The sequence below is a fragment of the Cynocephalus volans genome, chromosome 13, assembly GCF_027409185.1.
Source record: "Cynocephalus volans isolate mCynVol1 chromosome 13, mCynVol1.pri, whole genome shotgun sequence".
In the NCBI taxonomy this organism is placed as follows: domain Eukaryota; kingdom Metazoa; phylum Chordata; class Mammalia; order Dermoptera; family Cynocephalidae; genus Cynocephalus; species Cynocephalus volans.
In genome coordinates this window covers 97,157,533-97,171,294 of record NC_084472.1, presented here as the reverse complement: position 1 = coordinate 97,171,294, position 13,762 = coordinate 97,157,533, and the positions used below count along the sequence as shown (strand labels likewise).

General features: G+C 36.7%; 1 protein-coding gene across 5 annotated transcripts in view; it reads left to right on the top strand.

Annotated features, from left to right (window-relative positions):
• TUSC3 (tumor suppressor candidate 3) overlaps positions 1-13,762 on the top strand; it is a 270,895-nt gene that overhangs the window by 32,960 nt on the left and 224,173 nt on the right. The gene's annotated exons all lie outside the window — the stretch shown is intronic.

Here is a 13,762-nt window from a genome sequence, read left to right as displayed (position 1 = left end):
TGATGGAATCTGGATGTGTTGTCCCCTCCAAAACTCATGTGGAAATTTGATCTCCAGTGTGGCAGTGTTGGAAACTGATTGAGTCATGGGGGCAGATCCCTCATGAATGGATTAATGCTCTCCCTGGGGGAAGGGGGATTAATGAGTGAGTTCTCACTCTATTAGTTCCTGTGAGAGCCCGTTGCTTAAAAAGACCCCGGCACCTTCTTTCTCTTGCTTCCTCTTTCGCCATGTGATCTGCTTGTACCCGCCACCTGCATGCCGCTTTTCCACCATGAGTAGAAGCAGCCCGAGGCCCATGCCAGATGCAGCTGTCCCAGAATCGTAAGCCAAATAAACCTCTTTTCCTCATAAATTACCCAGTCTCAGGTATTCTGTTATAGCAACACAAAACGGACTAAAACATATGCAGTCAATATAAGGAGGAGTTTTGAAATATTATCGTTATTTTGAAATGTAATTAGCTGCCTCGTGAGATGGCAAGCTAATTTTTACTGGAATCATTTTCGGCGATTAATTTTCAGGATATTATACATCCCATGTTGTGTGGGAGGTTTAATTAAATTACTTCTATTCCAGTGCCAATTATTTTCTTTTGTGGAGGGGAATGGTAATGGATTACTAAAATATGGATTTTTTTTTTTTTTTTTTTGGTCTTGGACAACTCTTGAAAGGGTACATTGTAAGAAACATAGGCCATTTTTATATTTTAAGCCAAAGAAACTCTTTTATTTGAGAAGAGACTTCTCTTAAATGAGGATATAGGTTTGAGAAGGAAAAATCAGGAATGGGAATATGAAAGGGGAATATCACCTTAGTAAGCAGATATGCTGAATCAAATCTCATGACAGATGTTGCAACTAGTTTACCATCTCTACTATAGGGGCAATATTTTGTGAGAAAGTGTTAAACAACTACTTATGGGAAGTCTGATGAAACACAGTGGTTTAACTGTTTTAATATTTCTGTAGGGATTTAAAATATTTAGATGCTTAATTGATGTTAAACTTATTTAATGTTTTTTTTTAACATTCTTAATTGTGAACCTCTTAAAATTATTGTTATAGTTAATTTGAATAGAGGACAAACATGTTAATGTGTAGTTATAAAAAACTAACAACAGCAATATAAGTGCTGTCACAGAGCCACTTTATGACATGAGAAGAAGTCCATATCTCTGCATAGGTTATTCACTGAATTTAGTTTTGACTAATGAGGAAGAGTTTGACATGTTGATGGAGGCTGTAGGATGATTCTAGAATGTGTGTGTGTGTGAGGATAGTGGTGGTGGGGGGGGTGGAGAATGAAGAGGATGAATGGAGAATCCTAGGTGGTGAGAACAGGATTCACAAAGGTACAGCAATCTGAAAGTATAGTGAGTTTAGGGAATTTCAAATAATGGGGCCTTTTGTGTGTACAGGTTCTACTGGGATTAATATGAAGTGAGGCTTGAAAGGTATAAATTGAGGCCAAGGCTTGAAGGATCTGAAATACTATTTAAAGTGTTTGAAATTTATATTGTAGGTGATGTGAAGACATTGAAGGATAATATATAGAGGTATAAGATAATACATGTCGCATTTTATTTTATTTTTATTTTTATTTTTTAAAAAGACCTACTGGTAAGGGGATCTTAACCCTTGACTTGGTGTTGTCAGCACCACGCTCTCCCAAGTGAGCTAACTGGCCATCCCTATGCAGGGATCTGAACCCGTGGCCTTGGTGTTATCAGCATCACTCTCTCCCAAATGAGCCATGGGCTGGCCCTCATATCTGCATTTTTAAAAGATAAGTCTTGCAGTAGTGTAGAAGGAATTTTGGGTTGGAGGTGCTCTAAAATAAGACTTGGAATCAAGGCTATGATACTGGTTTGGAAGAGATAATGGAATGCTGCTGGTATTATGTTAGAAAGGAAAGGGAAGAAGGGAATAGAGCCAGAAAATTCATCAGTTTAGGCAACTGATGAATTTATTGGTATTAGGAATACAAATGTGTGGGAGCTGAATTAGAAGGAGGCACTTGTGAGTTCAACTTTAGATACATAGCATTGAGGTACTTGGCGATTTCATTTAAGGTTCAGAACAGAGGTATAGACTTGAAATCAATAGTAGGTGTCATAAATGTATAAGCTGATAGCAAAGCCATGATAGGGGATGAGATCACTCATACAAAGAGAGCCAATGGCCAGAGAAAATAGAATTCTGAAGAAAACCAGTGAAGAAGTCTGAAAAGTGATCATGAAGATAGGAGGAGAACTAGGAGAGTGTGGTATCTGTGAGAAATGCCCTCACCCACCCGTCCAATGAAAAGGATGGACATGGAGACATGAGGTACGGTGAAGTGAGACTTTAAGGGCACTCTTTCAAGATCAGGTGTCTGTTGGGCAGGCACACTGGAAACGGTTACATCGAGCAATTTATTCCCCAGTGCACAAGTCCCTCCCCCAGTTCTTCATTGGCTGAGTACTATGGGATATACAATCTTCCCGGACATCACCTAAGTTTTATTACTTCCTTATAAGGCATTTATTGTCCCCTTCCTTCTGGCAGAAAGGGGTGGGCTCAGGACAAGACTGTGAAAAAAGGCCTGCAGAAGTCCTGAAGAGGAGGAAGAACCAGGAAGTAAAAAGAACCGGGTGACCAGCCACTACCTTGAGCAGTCACCCTCGGGAAAATGCACTTTCAGGGGTTCTCACAGCACAAGTTAGTCAAGCAACCCTTGTTAAGTTATTCTTGAAAGTGTATCACTTAGGCTATTTTCCCACAGTATCTCAGAGGCCAGGAAAAATATTTTAAGGAGGGAATGATTAATGTTGCCAAGTATTATGTTCAAATAAGGTGAAGTCAGAAAAGTATCTATTATATTTTCTAATTAAGAGGTTGTTATCAAAAAGAGGACCACAGGGTCCATTCAAGAGAAAAGGGAGGCTTATTTGCCATGAAAAGACAATCTGCAGATTGGGTAGCACAGACTGACAGGACTGAAGATAAGCACTCTGGCAAATAAAGGAGGAAGGCTAGTGTTTATGCCTCCCAATATTAGGTTCGTATGTATATTCAGTGAGCTTAGAGGAATGCTATGAATATTTATGGAAAGGCTATACACATGCTCAATGAGGGAGCATATCAGAAAGGCTTTGTAGACCGGCCGTGGGCTGGTTTTGATGTGGCCTCTCTTATTGGAGAAGAGGGAGAAAAATGTCCTTAGAGTCTGTTTTCTGTCTAATTGGAGACAGTACAGGCCCCCAAGAATGAGAAGGAGGGGGGTTGTTGACTGGTGCCAGGTGGACTTGTTGAAGGTCAATGTAGAATTCTCAGCTGTAGCTGATTTGGACTTAATTTCTGAGAGCTGCCTTTGTTTAGTTACAGAAAAGAAAACTTCATAACAGTTAGTAAGATACATGCAGGCTGGGAAATAGGAGTCTGCCCTTTCCCTCGCCATGGCCGTTTGGTTTTGTTAAATTTGGATGTCTCTCTTAGCCAACCATAGTGAGTCCATTTTTGTCTGTCCTTTGGGGTACATTTTAACAAGGTCATTTAAAAATGACCAGAACTGTTTAAGTGAGTGGTAAGTATGTAGGACTTAATGTTGTGGGTTAAGGAGTGAATTCAAGGTAAACATAGATTACCTTTTAAAGAAGCTTGTTTAAGTCGTGAGGTGGAAAAGAGCATTGTTTACTAGCAATAAATGCAGGTTCAAAGTGTTGTAACAGGTAAACACCCTCAGGGTCCTTGTCTATTGTGAATGCAGAAAGAATCACAAGGACAGGACATTTTGAGCATGCAGAAAATTTTATTTGGGTTGAGCTAGCCAGGAGTGAGGCAAGTCCCGTGACCTATGTTAGGCTCCCTGAGCAGGTGAGTTAACAATCTTTTATGGATCTAGTTATGGGAATCCATACATATTCAACGAGATCTGGGTTATTTCTATACATATTTAAGTAGAGATGAGTGCGCATGTGTAATATGTATTACATGTAACCCATAGTCTCTTGGGAGAAGAGTTTTAAGCATTAAACTGAAGGGGGGTGGGCCTTGTGTCATGAAAAGGTGAAATTAGGGACAGAGTTGAGATTTTTGTGCAAACACCCTGTTCTGGCCAAAACTGGTTAGGACTAGCTGCGATTTTGGCCTAGGTTGTTATCACTGGGAGGTTGCCTTACCCAATCAGAATTACTGAATGATGGCCGACCGCGTGGCGCACTCGGGAGAGTGCAGCGCTGGGAGTCCCGCGGCGCAGGTTCAGACCCTACATGGGGATGACCAGTGCGCTGCCTGGCTGAGCGCGGTGTGGACGGCACCAAGCCAAGGGTTGCGATCCCCTTACCAGTCACAAAAAGGACAAGGAAAAAAAAAAAAAAAAGAATTACTGAATGAAAGGGAGGAAAGGAGAAGAAAGTCTTATTAGGGAGAGGAAGAAATGAAGAGTAGCTCTTAAAAGGAGGGGGGGGTTGGTAGCTCTCAAAAGAGGAGTGTTTTTGTGGGGTGCGATGGGGAGACTAGAACTTGTGTATAGGAAAACATCAGAAGGATCCAGTAAAATAAGCTGAAGATATGAGGGTGGAATAGTGGAGGGCTAAATGATTGTTCACGGTCCTGGAATGATTGGAGTCCTGGAACACAAATAAAGGGGTTATGTACCTCACACCTGTGCAGGACACATACTTGTAAATCAGCAGGGCTAGAGGTAATTAGTGTGGATGCAGGTAATTTGGGGTGAAAAGTTGAGAAGGGTTATGCAGCATGGCTTCCCTTTTCTGTGAAGTAGGAGGCAAGACAGCTGGATGCTGTCTGAATATTATATGTCATTCAAGGCTAGCTATATCCGTTGCTGTGGAGCCAAGGCTGATATGTATAAACAGTTGGGGAGAAGGGACGGTAGGAATTTAACTCATACCAGCATTAGCTTAATGTAGTGGTTTTCACCAGCACATTTAGAATTATTGAGAGCATGTTAGAATGAAAATTCTTGGGCCCTGCTTATCTACTGATTTTGAAACTCTCAATTTTAAGTAAATAAACCCTCCTAGTCATTCTGATACATGTTGAAGTTTGAGAAATACTGCTGGTTGGGGGATTATACTTTGAAAGCCACTGCTCTTAATATATTAGTAGCAAGTTTTCTTGACTCCCTTACACAGGCCTACCTCTTCTGTTAAAAAAGCTGTATTTCATCTTGTCCTGAAACAATTATTTAACAGAAATTCCATGATGATCAACTGGCTTTATTCTTGGATTGTACTACTTATATGTTGGTTTACTTCTAAATATGGCATAAAACTAAATCTAATGAAACTGCTTGTGTACTTTATTCCTTACACTGTTCTCACTGTATCTATCCTGATCTTGACTTTATATTTTTAAAAAACTTCTTTTTGGATATGATAGTTTTTCAGAAACATACCTTTTCCATTTAATGTGTTATAACATTCAGTTTTGTTACTGTTTCTGTCTTTTATATTAAAAAAAAAAAGATCCACAGTTTTTTCACACCATTCATTCTTAAGTGACACCGCCATGTTTTTGGAATAGCCCTTATTTAAAGCATATCCTGTTTCCCTCTGCTACCCAGAAACATGTTAAAAGGAAGATTTCTCAAAGTTGTGTTTTAAGTACGGATACTCCTTGACTTAAGATGAGGTTATGTTCTAGTAAACCCATCATAAGTTGAAAATATCATTAAGTGGAAAATGCATTTAATACAGGTACACCTAACCTACCGAACGTTATAGCTTAGGGTAGCCTACCTTAACGTTCTCAGAACACTTACATTAGACTACAGTTAGGCAATGTCCTCTAACACAAAGCCTATTTTATAATAAAGTGTAAATATCTCACGTAATATGTTGTTGTTCTACTGAATGTGTATTGCTTTTGCACCATCCTCAAGTAGAGAAATGGTAAATTCGAACTCTGTTGGGGACCACCTGTAGTTGAATAGAATAATTAGATAAATTTTAGAGGCTGTTTTGCTTGTGACTTAGAACTGACATTTATTTTTTTAGTGGATGGCTGGTAGGGGGATCTAAACCATTGACTTTGATGTTATCAACATCATGCTCTCCCAAGTGAGCCACAAGCTAGCCCTTGAACTGCATTGCCAAAGATTGTGTAAGTTAACAATGTTTGTTGTGTAAGTTAACAATGTTTGTTGTGTAATTATGTGTAAATGCTACTTTTACACTGTTATTTTAAAATGTTCTAAATTCTGTTTATTAAATATTTGAGTTTCTTTTTAAAATTATGAAGTTAACTTCACTGTTTTCAAATTAACACAGTTTTTTATATTTTGCCTCAAAAGCAAACCTTTTTCTTTCCCAGGTAATTGTTCTGAGGTTGCTGGTACTTAGATGTTTGCTGTTGTTCAAAGTGTGGCTCGTGGATTAACATCATCAGACTTACCTTGGAGCTTAGAACTGAAGTATTTTAGACTAACATTTCAGGCATTTGATTCAGAATCTGCATTTTATCAAGATCCTGAAGTGATCCATATGCATGTTAAAGTTTGAGAAACACTGCTTTAGAGAGTAGAATAGGCTAAGATTAGAATGTGGAAAATTGATCAATTAGAAACCTAAGGATGAACTTTAGGAAGGAATAGTATGGTATGAAGAAGGCTTTAACATTAGGTTAATAGTTGGAAATTAAAAATTAAATTTACCTTGAGATAGGAAATTAGCCTGCTGCCACATTGAGATTCTTAAGTGGTGTGTTAGATCTGTAAGCTAGTGTTATTATAACCTATACTAATTAGGTCCTTATTAAAATTGTATGTATAATTTCAAGCTCTGTGGTCTTAGATTTCTTTGACAATATGTGTAAGGTTTAATCGCAAATTTCAAATTGAGAGTGAAATTTGAAAGGAATATTAATAAAATTTTGTAAACACCTTTACAGCTTAAAAAGAAGAGAAAAATACATATTTGAATATTTTATTTGCTTCGTCAGGTCACTTATCATCATCATCATTGTCCTCTTACAAAAGAGCAAACAACCTTAGAGAAGTAATAAGCCAGTGTCACACTGAAAGTGAGTTAATGGTTGAGCCGAGACATGATCCATATTCTGATTCTAGAACCTCTTTTTGAAAAGTTGGAAGAAAAAACTACTTCTTTGTGGGAGCAAATGAGTATAAAATCTCACTGTCTCTAGTAAGGGTAGAATAGGAAAGAACTAATAAACTTCAGCTTAAAGTAGACTTGTTCTTGTTGGTGGGGTAGACCTCACTTCTTAATGCTTCTCTGTAATTTCTGATTATCATTTAAATTTTGCATTAGATTCGACTCTATTAATGTTCTGTTAAAAGCCTCTGACTTAGTATTTAGGAGGACACAAAAATTGTATTGTAAAACAGATAGATAGATGACATGGATATTTGCATTTTTAAGTTAGTCATCCTGGCTTTCCTTTTCAATTTATCCAAAGATATTTTATTATATATAGTCAGGTTCTTATTCTTCTATTTATGATTTTGTTTCTCTAAATCTTGAGAACTTTGGTATATTTATGTATGTTAGGTGGGATTGAAAAAGAGAGTTACCTTCCTAGCTTATAGTTTTTCTTTATCTTTGTTAGTTTTACTCTACTCTAATAGTAGAGTTTTGTTTTCTTATTTTTCATGTCTGTTTTCTTTAGATTTTAGCATTTTATTTTCTCATCTGTTGTGGTGGTGCTGCCATGGGAAACTATCCCATCCTCTCTCTCCTGTGGATCTCTACTCTTTGACTATAAGTGATTGATTTTAGTATGTCATACAGCAGTAAATTAGTGGTATGAAAAGTTAATATACCCTCACCATCTCCAAAATAATTGTAGATTATTCTGTTGATTTCTCCTCTGTGAAGGTGTTTCTTAGGAAACAGATCTTAAATTACTGATCCATCAAATGAAGAAGGTTGAGATATCCCCCCGCCCCATGTTATTAATGAAAGGTTTAATCATCCTGTTGTCAAATTAAAAAGGTGGTAAATTTTACCCTCTTTAAATGATTATATGTGTATTTTCAGAAAACTTGAATGGCATATTTTTAATAAAATTTGATTTTGTCTCAGGAAGAATTTATTTTATGGTGGTAGTGATAGAGGCAGCACAGGATCTTGGATTTTGTATAAGAAGCCTAGGTTTGAGAACGTCTTTGTCCTTAACTGGCTATGACACTTTTCTTCTCTGGAATCATCTAGAATTCTAATATATACATATATAGGAATGCTTTAAATATACATGTGTATATATGTATATGTGTATATATGTGTGTACATATATCTCTTATTTATCCCCCAATACACATATTTAAAACAATGCCTTATTTCTAGTGAAAGGCTTGTAGAATCTATCTTTACTCTAATTAATAAACTCTTCAGTTAATTCTAAAATTAATATTATATTTCTAGTTAATTTAAAAATGTCTGAAATAAAATTAATCTAAAATGGAAGAAAATGAAGGAGGAGCTGGTTTTGAGAAGAATGTCCAAAGTTCTGTTTTGGATGTCGTCATTTTCCTATGCCATTAACATTCTCTCCCTCTGTCTCTCTCTCCCCATAGTTGCACATTATAATAATAATAATTTTTGTGGCACTGTCTTTTAAATTATAGAATATTGGAAAATACCAAATTTAATGTGATGATTTATATGAGACCAATTTCAAAAGAAAATACAGTTGGCCTTCCCTATTCTGGGATTCCACATCCGCAGATTCATCCAATTGCAGATTGAAAATGTAGTTAAGCTCACCATGGTTGTGTCTGTACTGAACATGTACCTACTTTTTTCTTGTCATTATTCCCTGAACAATACAGTGTAACAACTATTTCCATAGCATTTACATCGTACTAGTTATTATAAGTAATCTAAAGATGACAAAAGTATACGGGAGGATGCATGTGTATGTAAGTACTATACCATTTATATAAGGACTTGAGCATTTGTGGATTTTGGTATCAGTGGGGTGGGAGTGGGGGCTCCTGGAACCAATCCCCTGTGGATTCTGAGAGATGACTGTATATACTAATTCTGATGCATGAGACTATCATAGTTGCTTGCTCTTTTTGGAAGGCTGAACCAGTGCTTAAACACCTTTTTACAGAAATGATGATTTAATTGGTCTGAGAAGGGCCTACCTATCCGTGTATTTTTAAATTCTCTTAGGTAATTCCAGTGTACAGCTAGATTGGACTTCCCACTCTGCTCTGGCTTCAGGCTTTATCTCATGACTCCTCCCTTGATGGCTTATAAAACTCAAGCTCTAGGCCACCAAGCAAGTGAGATACTTTCTGGGTGGACATTAGCTCCCATGTTTTCTTTCTCCCCTGGATTCTAATTTTCTTTTCTGGCATCTAAGGAATTAATTACTTTACTTTCTTGCCAGTGTCCCCATGTGTTAAAATTTAATTTTTTTTTTTTTTGATTTTCTTTACTATTTTTAGATGTCCTAGAATGGACGGAATTTTCTTTAACCACTGGTCTGCCATGTTGCTGTACATGGAGGATCCTTCAAAGTATTTATAATTTGTTTTGGAAAATACGACATAAACAAGTAGGAGAAATATTTTCCATGCTGGATTTTTAATTTTACAATACTTTGATAAAGAATGCTGCCTGGCACATAGGAGGTGGTGAATAAATGGTAATAGTTTTTATTTTTGGTGTCATTTGATCCTTATTTTAGTTATTTCAGAAAAATTGTTTGAAGATTTTAAAGTTGCCTATAAGTGAACAGGTCGTTGATGAGAGTTCTGCAGCTTAATCCTTTGAGGTTTTAAGTAAATTAGTTTTCTTTTTTAAAGCAATAATTTTTCATTAAAAATAGTTTTATAATTTTTTTAGTTTTAGTTAAATTGAGGGTTTTATTACACCTATATTTATATATTTAAAAAGTTGTGCTTGCTTAGCAAGGCTTTCTCCTATAAAACATATCATATAGAATAAGGTTTTGGGGTGAAGTTTAAATTTATTAATTTGTTTACCAAAATATCTATTCGGCAGTTACTATGCACCAGGCATATGCACTAAGCTCTGGAGAAACAGTATGAGCAAGATATGAATACTAACTGTAAACGAAAGTTCTAATGGGATACACAGATATCAAGCAAATAAACATGCAGGTAAATGTATGAATATTATTATTATTTGCTATGAGTGCTCTGAAGGAAAAGAATAGATTATTCTGAGAGAATAATTGGGAAAAGCTTTACTTTTGACCTGGGAGTCTACATTTCAGTGGAGACCTGAGGTTTAAGTAAGAATCTTCCAGATACCATCTGTGTAAGGTAGGAACATTCTAGTCATGGTGCGTAATGAGTCAAGGCGAGAGCCATTATAATGAGACACGAGTGGTAGACAGAAGCCAGAACAATGTAGTGCCTCCCTGGTCACGTTAAGAGGTTTACTTTTTATTCCAAGTGCCAAGGGTAGATGATAAAAAGTTTAAAGTAAAGGGGTGACATGATCTCTTTTACATTTTAAAATGATCATTCTTACAATAATGTAGAGAAAAAATTGGAGAAAACAAGAGTGGAAATGGGCAAAACTTTTAGGAGGCAGCTGTAGTTGTCTAGATAAAAGATATTGATGGCTTGACTAGGCAGTTGAATAGCAGAGATGGGAAGAGGTGGAGGAAAGGTAGAATCCATTAGACTTGGTGATGTGGGAGTTGAGGAAGGAAGGTAATAACAAATTTTTCCTAGATTTCTGACTTGAATAGCTTTGTTTCATTTACTAAAATGGGAAAAAGTGAAGGAGGAATAGGTTTTGAAAAGAAGATCAGAAGTTCAGTTTGGATGTGATAATTTTCCTATGCCTTTAACATACTCCAGCTCTCAAAGTAGGCAGTTGTATAATAGTAAATCTTGCTTGCAAGATAGTCAGTTGTATAATAGTAGTAATAACTAATACTTATTGAGCTTTTACTATGTGAATGGCACTGTTCTAAGTTCTTGTACATGCATTAACTCTTAAGCCTCACAGCAACCATATGATGTAGGTAGTGTCATTAATCCTCACTTTAAAAATGAGGAAAACGAGGAGACAAGGTGAATTAAGTTACTGAAGTCACTCAGCCAGTAGTGTTGTCGTCAGGATTCAAACTCAGCCTTTCTGGCTCCGGAGCCCATGCACTTAACCACTTAGCTGTAGTGCTTATGAATTTGGAGTTTGGGGAAGGGTCAGGTTTGGAGATACGAACATTTTGGGATTCATTAGCCTATAGATAATATTTAACATAAACATTTCATTATATCAGTGTGCTTTTAAACAATTTTCATCATTATTAAAATTATATAAACTACATTTTCACCATTCCAGTAGCATGGTCAGAGCATTATTACATACTTCCATAGAGATATTAAAATATTATTAATAATTATGTATACAATACTATCTCACTGTTATAATTTTTTTTAAAGTTGAGACAATTTGAGTTATGATTTACTGGTTTTCCCAAAGATTAGTTTACTAATGCAATTATAATTCTGATGGCCAGATTTTCTCCCCATAGCTCTGCTATCTAGGCCTTAATTGCTTGCATCTTTCCTCAGTGTCCACCTTTATATTAAAATTATTGTTAATTTTCATGTTTTTTTTCTTTCTATATCAAAGATCATTTTGATGTTTTTATTCTTTATGCCCTGTGCACTCTTGGTCGCCATTATCCAGTGCTCCTTTCCTGTTCTCTTCCTTTTAACTATTGCTGTCTCTTTTTTTCCTTCATCACCAGTCAAAAATGTTACCATTTCTGAAGATCTTCTGAAAACATTAACCTGCTCTATAAAGTTGTTTCTGACCACTATAGCCATTGTTGATCTTCCTTTCATTATTTTCATATCACTAATTTTGCTTGTACCTAACTATGTGATAAGATGTTTTATGTATGTATATCCTTCTCCCCAACTTGTATATACTGTAATTACACATGTATTAGGCCACGTAAAGTTGTACCACAATTCATTGATTCTCAGTTCATTGATTTTCAGTTTTTCTTTTCTCTTTTATTTTAGATTGCTTTTATTGGAATGTCTTCAGGTTTACTAATCATTTTTTCTGCCATTAATCACACACATTGTATTTTCATCTCAGATATTATAGCTTTCATCTCTAGAAGTTCAATTTGGCTCTTTTTTTATATCTTTTATTTCTAACATCTTAAACATGTGAAATATAGTTTAGTGTGCTTCTCTGCTAATTTTAACATCTGTATCCATTCTGTATTGGTTCTGACTGATTAATTTTTATCATGATGGAATGTATTTTCCTGCTTTTTTGCATGGCTGCAAAAATTTGATTGGATGCCAAACATTGTGAGTTTTACCTTATTGGGTGCTGGATATTTTAATATTTCTATCAGTATCACTAAGGTTTATTCTGGCTGTAATGCAATTATTTTGATCCTTTTAGGTCTTGATTATAAGATTTGTTAGGCAGGACTGGAGCAGCATTTGGTCTAGGGATAATTATTCCCTACTACTGAGGCAAGACCCTGAGTACTCACAAGACCCTTGTGAACTGAGTTTTTTCAGTCTGGCTGGTGAGAATAGGCACTATTCAAGTGCTGGACACTACTCTTGTGAAGTAGATTCGCTGTGCACCAGTTATCAGCTGGAGTCTGGTGAGACAGAACACCCTCATATGCAACAAGTTACATGAAACAGGTTTATTACTTACAGGTAGGCAGCAAGGGACAACTGAAGACTAGGATTCATCTTGAGCAGTTCTCCAGTGCAATGCTGCATTTGCAGCACATTCTACAGTTATGCTTGAGAACTATAAGTGAGAAAGAACAGAGAACCGAGTTGGTCTGAGGCTGGATTAGTCTGTTTCTGTTGCTTATAACATAATTCCTGAAATTGGGTAATTTATAAAGAAATGAAATTTATTCCTCACAGTTTTAGAGGCTGGGAAGTCCAGGGTCCAGGAGGTGCATCTTGTGGGGGACTTTTTCTTAGTGTTGGCTCTCCACAGACATGCAGGGATGGTGTCACATGGCAAGAACAGGCTGAGCAAGAGTGAACCTACCTTTTCACTTGCTCTCCTTTCAAAGCCATCAGAACCAGGCCCATTATTCCATGCAATGGATCAATCTATTCATGAGGCCACAAGTCCTCACAATCTAATCACCTTTTAAAGGCCCTACCTTTCAAATACCACAATTGGGTTTCCTACCCTCTTAACACTCTAAATCTAATGGAGATTAGATTTCTAATACATGAACCTTTCGGGGAACATTTGACTCATAGCAAAGGCCACTTGGAGAACTCTCCTGTAGTTCTCTTTATGCTTTTGGTTGGATCTTTTTCCTGTCCTCAGGTCATTTCCTCATATGTAGGATTTCATCAGTACTCAGCTGAGTACTCAGGTACCATCTCTAGATATTCAGGTTTCTCTCTTTGCAACTTTCTATTCTCTAGTACTCTGCCTGGTGATTCTAGCTGCCTTTGTTACCTGAGCTTTCAGTTCCATCTCCGTAACGCAGGAGTCAACTGATCTCTAGCTGTATTCTCCCTCTCTGTGCCTAAGCCTTAAATCTCTCAAGGCAGTAAGGTGGTAAATCTCTCTCAAGGCAGTAAGGTGGAGTGAGCAATCATAAGACCTCACCTCGTTTGTTTCCTGTCTCTTATGCATCAGTGTCTTTTAGTTCCTGATGTTCAGTGTCCTGAAAATTGTGTCATATATTTTGTTTGTTTGCTTTTGTTAGTTTGTTTCAGGTGGGCAGGTAAATCCGGTCCCTGTTGCTATATCTTGGTGAGAAATGGAAGAATTATATTTGTGGTT